This window comes from Glycine soja, chromosome 2, assembly GCF_004193775.1.
Source record: "Glycine soja cultivar W05 chromosome 2, ASM419377v2, whole genome shotgun sequence".
Classification (NCBI taxonomy): domain Eukaryota; kingdom Viridiplantae; phylum Streptophyta; class Magnoliopsida; order Fabales; family Fabaceae; genus Glycine; species Glycine soja.
Genome location: NC_041003.1, coordinates 17,257,940 through 17,267,745, shown reverse-complemented (window position 1 = coordinate 17,267,745; position 9,806 = coordinate 17,257,940). Strand labels below are relative to the sequence as shown.

The 9,806-nt window shown below is 35.0% G+C and overlaps 1 long non-coding RNA gene across 1 annotated transcript; it reads right to left on the bottom strand.

Annotated features, from left to right (window-relative positions):
- Positions 1-4,065: 4,065 nt before the first annotated feature.
- On the bottom strand, positions 4,066-7,567 carry LOC114371260. Its single transcript, XR_003658038.1, has 4 exons — positions 7,451-7,567; positions 6,995-7,209; positions 4,595-4,651; positions 4,066-4,508 (listed from the first exon to the last, which is right to left on the bottom strand). It is a non-coding gene; the product is annotated as an uncharacterized LOC114371260 (long non-coding RNA).
- Between the last annotated feature and the right edge of the window lie 2,239 nt (positions 7,568-9,806).

Below are 9,806 nucleotides of genomic sequence, written 5' to 3'. Positions count from 1 at the left end.
TCTAAATCAGGAACAATGGCTACTGATAGAAGATGGAAAGTCTGGTGGTTGGCAGCTACAAACTTAATCTGGAAGCTCAGAAATGACATGATTTTTCATAGCCAGTCCTTTGATATCTCTAAGTTGGCAGATAGTACACTTTTCCTTATGTGGACTTGGTTGAAGGGGTGGGAAAGGGATTTCAATGTCCCTTTTCTCCAGTGGTCCTCAGCAATGTCCTTAGCTTTTATTTAATGCTTCTTAGAAGGGCAGGGTTTGTGGTTTGTTCCTGAGATGTTTGTTATGTTTTTACAGAAGTATTATATTCTATGTATCTTGTAGTACCACTGGTACTTTTCATACATTAATATATATTATCTTTGCAGTCCAAAAAAAAAACATGCAATTCTAGTGGTGTGCAGTGTCAGTCCCCTTCACGTGACTATGCAGCAGAAAGCAGATCAGCAAAAGGAAAGCAGGTTGTGGTAAATGATGGGGCACATGACATAGAAGAAAGCTTTGAACATCAGAATATGGCTTTATAATATGGGCCTAAATTGGGCCAGCCATCAGTATTACTTAATGAACCTCCAAGCTACTTGGGCCACACCCCCTCCAAAAATAAAAATGCAATGGGATGTAATTGGCAGGTATACTCTCGAGGGAGTTGGTCCCATAGGAGACATCAAAGGCTAGAAGTGCAAATACAATTGAAGGGAAACCATGAGCAACCAAATAACATACAGCAAGATAACAAAAGAAATAACTCCAGCAGTGGGACAAGAGATATCAACAGAGACTTTGAACAAGAGGCAACTTAAGATAATATACATACCCAGAAAACTTTTAAAATGTGGGAAATGATCCAGCAATTGGGGGTGACAATGGGAAACATAGAAGATGACCAGCAAAGCAAAATTCTACAAAAATTAAGCAGTATGGAGACCAAAGACAGGTTAGAAGCTGAGAGGTTGGGAGCTAATGTCATGGATCCATGAATATAGCCTCATATAATGTTAGAGGTCTGGGGAGGGGAGTAAAATGGGTTGCCATAAGGAGATTGATCAACAAAGAAAATATTCATATGATATGTCTTCAGGAGACTAAGAAAGACACTATTGACAAGTCATTATGTCAGGCTTTATGGGGAAGTGCTGAAGTCATGTGGGAGATGCAACCTGCAAACAATTCAGCTGGTGGCATTTTATGCATGTGGACTGAAACAGCTTTCAAGCTACAAAATAAGGTCATTGGAAATGGATTCATTTACTTGGAAGGAGAATGCATCAGAGAAGCCCAGAAAATATGCATTGTGACAATATATTCTCCTTGTGACATACATAACAAGAGAATACTGTGGGATTCAGTGAGACAGCTGAAACAATCATCCCAAGTAAGATTATGGTGTGTGCTTGGGGACTTTAATTTCATAAGGAACCCAAATGAGAGAATTGGAAAAACTGATAGGCTACTTGGAGACAATAGTATGCAGGAATTCAATGAATGGATTGATTAGAACCGAACAAGGCCAACACATGACATATTTTTAATCCAATCAAAACACTAATGGAACACTATGAAACCTTAGAGCTGCAAGGATTGATGAGAACGAAACAAGGCCGAACACTAGGTGTTCCTACGTATGAAACCTTACATAAACCAGAAGCTAAATGAACAAGTAATTGATCTAACGTACATAACCATTCAACTCGTGGAAGGAAAGTTTGCTAATGATAAAAATAAGCAAAACCACCAAAAAATCTAGAAACTCTTACCAGCGCAACTAAACGTAGACCTTAGTCATTAAACATTCGAAAGAAGTATGCAAATAATACTGTTATGAACATCACTAGCTAGAGGCTCACCATGCAGTAGGCATAATCAGCATTCGTATTTCATATTTTTAATAGAAGATAAAACACATGCCAAACAAGTTATATATCAAACAAATTTATATGGAAGGCATTTCGAAAATTTGTGACATACCAAACAAGTGCCCCAAACTCCAAAATAATTGCAAGAAGTGTCAGTAACTTGTTATGAACCTGCTTAATGCAAAATAATGAGATAGTGAGCTAAATTACTCACAATAACAGGATCCTTATCACTAGTTATCTCTACTGGTGCTCCAAGCAGTCTATAGATTTAACAGAGACAAACTTCAACATGTTTCCTAAGTAAACTAAAAATAAAAAAGAGACCAAACTTACCTCAAACCCAAATAGTGACAATGGCAGTGAGATCTAACAAAATGGCACGGAACTTTAAGCTTTCCTCGTACCTCAATCAGCAATACTGCAACTATTATTATTATTATTATTATGATTATTATTATTATTATTATTATTATTATTATTATTATTATTATTATTATTATTATTATTATGTTTATTATTATTATTATTATTATTATTATTATTATTATTATGTGTATGTAGGGTTTTCTTCGAGCGAGGACAATGTGGGTTCTGTGGGGTTCGAGCGAGGACAATGTGGGTTTTTCGGAAGTGTAGGGGGTTCTGTGGGTTCGAGCGAGGACAATGTGGGTGTCAAGGGAGCGGTTTCCGGCAGATTTCAGGCGGGAGGAGAAAGAGAAGAGCGATTTCAGGCAAGAGGATGACAAAGAGAAGAGGGACGACAAGGTTTTCGAGCGCATGCGGCTTGTGAAATCTCAATTTTTATTAACTTATAAACATAACAACATCGGTTTTTTTGGATAACCGATGTTAACTGAATATAGTTAACATCGGTTTTGTAAAAACCGATGTTAACATCAAATACATTACATCGGTTTTTTAACAAATCGATGTTAAAATCAACTCTTTAACATCGGCTTTCTCAAAACCGATGTTAACTCTATGAAGTTAACATCGGTTTTGCCGAAATCGATGTTACCATATTCATCTTAACATCATGTTAACATCGGTTTTTTAAATAACCGATGTTAACATGAAGTAGTTAACATCGGTTTTGCTAAAACCGATGTTAAGTAACTCCATTTAATTACAAAAATGCCACCGCGCTTTCGTTAACATCGGTTTTAGCAATAACCGATGTTAATAGGGAGATGTAGAAAGCCTTTTTTTTAGTAGTGATATTTCTTTTAGAATAGTAATCACTAATCAGCCTTCACATTCAAAATGGAATAAGTTAATTGTTATCCATGTACCTTGAGAAGTGCCACCTTTTGCTCAAGTTCTGTGGCTTTTGTTGTCCTCTCATCCGCTACTCTTTGAAAAGAGGAGCAACTAACAAATCAATCAATATATTTAACCAATGTCAATAAAAATTCAGCAAGCAAAATAGTTGGACAAAGTGGACAGAAGCAGGCTTATTGTGTACTTGTTACAATTGTTCATTTTTGTGTCTTGTAAAGTAAGTCTCTATTTAAAATTTAAATAGCAAGACTGAAACACATCATTCATGACAATATGATGCCAAACTTCACCAAAATCTTAAGGGAATGTAGTCAGACTTACATAACAACATTGAGCAAGCTGGGACGACCCCGCTTCAAATTTAAATGTCACCAAAATCTTTCAACATTTTTGCTGATGAAAATTATTTTACAATCATCACAAGATTGACTATATAAGACTCTTTCATATATTCCCAGACACCCCAGTAATTGAAGATTCACGCATACTTTTATGCATACCAGGACAATTATTAGGATATAGAATTATATATATGAACTTTGTGTCGTTCTTCTAATAGTTGTGTTAATGTAGTAAACTTTTCAGACTAAATGGAGGCTGGGCAGCTTTGCTGCATTTTTTTACTTTCTAGTACTTCCTTTTTTCTGCTAAAGAGGATGCCTTAAACTTCTTTATTTTATGCTTCCCCTCTTCCTTCTAAAAATATTTCTCTATCCCTACAAGGATGCCAAAAGCAATATGACCGGTCCACATAGCAGCCCAAAAATGCTCCAGCCAACCTGATCTATAAGTAAATATGGCAAAAATGCAATCCCAAAAGTAAAAGTAACTGACAGCGATTGCTTGCTGAAAATATCGCAAGGCTTGAATACTAGTATTCTAAATACATGTGTTATTTTAAAAAATATTCTCCACAATAAATTTCCACATGTGCTTATTCCGTACAAGCTGTAGATTACAAAGTTCATATCCAGAATTTTTAGCTGCATAGACAACTTGACAAGCATGTAGTATGTCTACAATTATGTTGCCAATTCAATCATGATATAAACTTAATGACATATGGCAAAAACCAAACGAAAAAATAGTGCTTTAATATGTTTTACACTTCATTTAAAAGTTAAACCACACTAAGCGCTTACATTAGTTATATCCTTGAAAGCGCAGTGGATGACTCAACTGCTCCATGCTCCAATTCCACTTTTCTTTCCATAGCAACCTATTCTACCGATCACAAAATCACTAAAATAGTGGAGAACATCGAAACTTGAGAAATAAATAATTCAAGTTAGAGACCATTTTGGTAGCAATATATGCAGCACGCTTCTCTTCTGCTCTTCGCTCAACAGATTCTACCTCCTCTCTTAGAGCCTACAAGAACAACAGTTTTAATATGCAAACAACTTCATCATTGTATAATTATAGTAATCTTACATGTTACTACAGAATCTACTTACCTACATCGTCGTTGTTTCGCTTAGTTCTCGATTTCTCATCATTGATTCCATGCTTGCCTGGTAAGATATGAATAGTGTTACCTAGGCCATAATTATAAATAACACTCCAGCATTAGAATATACTTAAAGTACAAACTATAGTTAAACAATTAATCCAACACTAATGAAAGAAATTAATGAATGAAACTGAAGTAGGTAGATCACGATGTTGCCTAGTCCAACAAGTCTACAATAGCCAAATATTTTACTGATTCGTAGAGTAAATAGATTCCCTGATTCTGCTAAGCAAGTAAATTTTAACAGAGATCACATACAGACTAACACACAAGCTGCAAATTAATTACAATCTTATAGCTATAACACGGGCAGCAAGAAAAGCATAGTATGTACTGAAAGAAAGTAGTGGTATATTTCTTGGTGATAGTGGCAAAAATTGTTGGTAGAACAATAAAAGTATACAAATTAGATGTTAAGATTCATAGACCAACTTGGAGAAGGGATTATTTAAACTTCAATCAATATGTCACAATTATCCAAGATTGTGTATAAAAATGTATGATGCCAACACTGAAGAAAATCCAACAAGTTCATTATTCATTAAACAAAAAGCTTCCACAAAATCAATCTGGAATGTTTCTGTCTTTAAAATAATTGACACGGTTTTCTACAATGACTACATGAACAAGTGGACTATTAGTAATTTGGAATTTGTATTTATCCATCTATTTGCTTGTAGACATAAGATTAACTTAAGCTTAATAAATGCACTAGTAATATAAATTTAATATAGTGATTCTCAAGATAAATGGGGTGCTGAGAGAATAAAGAATGCCACACATCAAAATAAAAGGTCTGGATGATGTTTTGTTTCTATGACTAGAAGATTCTTTGGTGATTAGCATGTATGATATTTTGGAAAATAAATCAACCCATAAAAGGTGTCCCCAATAGAAGATAGTTAAAGAAGTTGGCTTTCAAGGGATCAGGAGCATTCAAAAAGGATCAATTGATAAATTCTTCATGGCAAAGTTGTCTATCAAACTAAGGCTAAGTTAGCAGTCCAATTTGATAATCTACTCTCACTTTGTGTCACATAGATTCAAATCAAGTCTCTATGTAATATAGATACTGTACACATGTTATATTTGCTCTTGCTGTAATCATACAAAACATTTAGAAAAATTGTACCAATACTAAATCAAAGCAATTTGAACAGAATATAGTTTAGGTGGAAACAGCAGGTGCACGGGAGGAAATAAAATTTTGCAAGACACACATCAATAAATTAACTAAGAGGAACCTGCAGTGAAGCTAGATTTCCTTGTGACATTGCAGCCTGGCTCTTAACAACATCCATAGAACTTACAAGTGCCTCAATTTCAGCATTTTTGGCAGCCAAAGCCTCAACCATATTTGATTCAACTCTGGTCATTTCCCTTTTACTCTCATACAAATCCTTCTGTAGTTGTGTTATGCTAGCTTCATATGATTTACTCAGCTCTCTATGTAGATTTAGAATTAATTTAAGTGATACGATAATCAATATATTGTGAAGAAGTTTTTTATATTCTAGCGTAAAAGGTTTTGTTTAAGTTTTTTAATGAAGAAGCAATGTTCAGTGTCATATAGCATTGGTGGTTATTTATTATGATAGTGGGAAGAAGAAACTGAGGAGAGGGAGTGGTGGGGGATAGAGAAGAGAGATATGATGGTGTTTTGGTCTTTTGAATGCGTTGAACTGGGAATAAAAGGTTGTCCGATAGATAATTGAGTAACAACAAAAGAAGTTTTTTTTCCTGTCCTTCAACCTCTTTTTTGTTCTGTCCCATGTTCATTTTTAAAATAATAAAATCAAACATTGAACAAATGTTTTTGTCCTGTTTTATCCCTTACATTTTAGCAAATCAAACAAACAGAACCTAAGAGACATAAATATTTATTGTTAGTGGAACAAGGCTTGGTTCTTCTTGGTTTTCAGTAGAAAAGATAAAATAAAAGAATACAAAAGAGGGGAGGCACAGGGACTGATTTGACTCGAGCAGAGTTAGTCTACGCAACTTCACCAGTTCCAAATTCCAACTAATCCCAGTTAAGTCCTGACAAAATTTGACCATCCTATAGAAGTAGGCCTAAGTTGTGTAGTTTCTAGAAAATGTTTCAAGCCACCAAGATAAGGGAATTAAAAACATGCAAGAAGAAAGGAACTGACAACAAATACAAAATGCATGCTTCATGAAGAAGAAGAAGAAGAAAGGCACAAATTGATGAATAAATAATAGCAAACAAAGCAATATTGCCAGCACTACTCTTAGTAGTTAGCACAGGTAAAGAAAAAGAACAACTTAGGAGAAATGCACCAAGAATGCCAAAAGAAAAACTACATGAGACACTCGTGTTCACCTATAAATCCGATCTTCCAGCAGCTGAAACCCCATTTGAAATTTTTGTAGATTGCCCCGAAACTGGCAAGAGCAGTACTTGAGGCCTAGAAGCACAAGAGTGAAAAAAGTGCCACTGGTCGCAGGATGGTGTGAAAAATTCCAAGGAAGCTTTGTTGTCCCCTCCAACATCCTACCAACAAGCAGGAGTTGCTCGACACTTTGGTGTCAAATTGCCTACAAGAGACGGGATAAGAATGATTCAAGGAATTAATTCAAATAATTGCAATATTTTAAGTTGAAACTAGATTCAATATTTAATACAATAAAGGAAGTAAGGGGTAAGGCAATGCACCAATGCCTTCAAGCAATTTGATCTTACTCCAATAGGTCAATCACAATGTTTATCAACATATTCAATGTTAAGAAAAATCCATTAGCAATTAGTCATTCAGCATGTGACTATTAGAATATGTACTTGTTCTTCATAATCATTTCGTTCACGTATGCTTGTAGCTAATCCCATTATGTATGTGTCAACAGGGGCTCGCTCCTTATTCCAGCAGATTTGTATTCTTGAAGACGGGATGACAATCCAGCACAGACCTGAGCATCATTAGGAAATAATAATCAGGCATCTATAATAAGCAATTAGGAACATTTTATTGGTTTAAGAAATACCCATACCCGAGCTAACCTTGCCTCTCTAGATTGACCAGTAGATTTTGTTGTTTTAAGTTATCCTTCAGCCTATGTACCAACTAAAAAAATTAGTCAAAAGATTTTTTTACCTCTCCATTATAAGTATTACCTCATCAAGTTGATCCTGTACATGAACTGATTATACATGAACTTATGTAGTTCTAGTTGATGGACAAAAGTATATTTTTTTTCTGGCTCATAAACTTACACATTAGAAAAATAAAAAAAAAATAAAAAAAACTCACTAGTGAATCAACATCCCATATTGAAGTAGCCTCCCCCAAGCGGGAAACCGCACTATAACCCTTAATCATTCCTTGATATATGAAATAGAAAAGATGCTCATATCTAAAAATTTCAACTAAAACAAAACCACACGATAATGAAACAAGCATCATTAATTGGTATTGAAACATAAACAAATTTTGTATTTTAATCACCTATCTACCAATTTTGTTGCTTTACCAACACAAACAATCAATAAACCAGTATCCATTGGGTCAAGAGTCCTAGCATAAATCAGTGTCTACAACATCTCTAATTGTGAAAGAAAGCTCCCAAAAGTATTTCCAAGGTGCTCCACATCACCTGATGTAACCATTGGTTGTGTAGAAGTTGCAGACTCGTTGCAGCAATTAAGAAACACATTTAGACACCAATAATGACAAAGTCAAAACACAAGCAATAATGATTTTCAGGTAAAAGTCTCACTTTGACTTCAGAAAAATCCACTTTCCCATCATGAATCCACAACCAATAATGATTTTGAGGTGCTCTTAGTGTTGGAGAGTCATCTTATAAACCCCCCACCACACCTCATATTAGACTGAATATATTTTGGTATCATAAGGGGTACCAAAATCCATACCTTGGCAAACACCTGCAAAAATGGGCAACTTGTTTGCACAAAAAACACATATCATATCGACGCAAATACCCATTGCAAATACAATGCATTCTCCAAATCTTTTGGTGCATACCAAAATGAAATAAACAAAATTGTTTATAACACTTAAAGAAATACATGAAAAACACCAATGTGGTTGTTCAGATCTCATCTAAAGCTTTCTACATTGGATGCTTTTAACTCTTAAAAAATATGCTGCCCATTTTTTGCGTAATGTTGTCATGGTCTTGATGTCTAGTGGTGTGCCATCAGCAAACCACTACAAATTATAAAAAAACAAGTAATAAGTCATTTTCATTTAAAAAAGGAATAAAAAGAATTACTCAAGTCAATCTTTTGGGGATAGTAAATATAGTCAAATCATTCTTCAACTCCCCACTGATTATGTTCCAAATCCAATGCCTGACATAATAACCACACTCATAGCCTCCGCTTTGAACGTGACTCTACATTCAATGGGAAAAATAATTCAATGTTACAATTCAGATCTTAAACAACACTATCAATCGCAAATAACTGTTAATTGTATGACTAACCTTCACTTCAATCCATTGGGGTGGAGTTTGATCAATTTTTCTGTCAGAAGTAGTCTTTAATGTCTTAAATGCACTGCATTGAAAGATTTGGACGTATAAATGAGGACAAAACTATTTATGTATCCACATTAAAATACATTAAATGGCTTAAAATATGAAACTTAACTTGTTAATTGCAGCTTTTATATGAACACTAAGCTTCTTATGCAACAAATAGAACCACACGACAACATCATTTGTAGGACACAAAACAACCAGCTGCCAATGGGCCCTGAATTTGGCACAATAGTTATGTATGAATAACACAAACATTGGATGCAAGGATACCATAAATATTACTTACTGATTCAAATAAGCTCCTAGGTACACCTCTCGTAGGGATTCCTTAACCCATCATTCGATGTAATCTTGACATTGCCCACGTCTATCCTTTGTGTCACAACCTACCTCATGACGGGACGACGAATGCAAAATAAATAAGCCAAAGTATTCACCTCCAAGGGAGAAAATGAGCAGATTCACCACCAATGTTTATTCGAGGAAAATGTTAGAAAAACCAATAAGAGGTCTACGAATTTTGAAAATAAGGGTTCGGTGGTTGTTTATGCATGAGGAAGGTATTAACACCCCACAAGTCCGTCACAAGGGATGACAATCTTTAATCGAGTGTGCATAACGTGACTTTACAA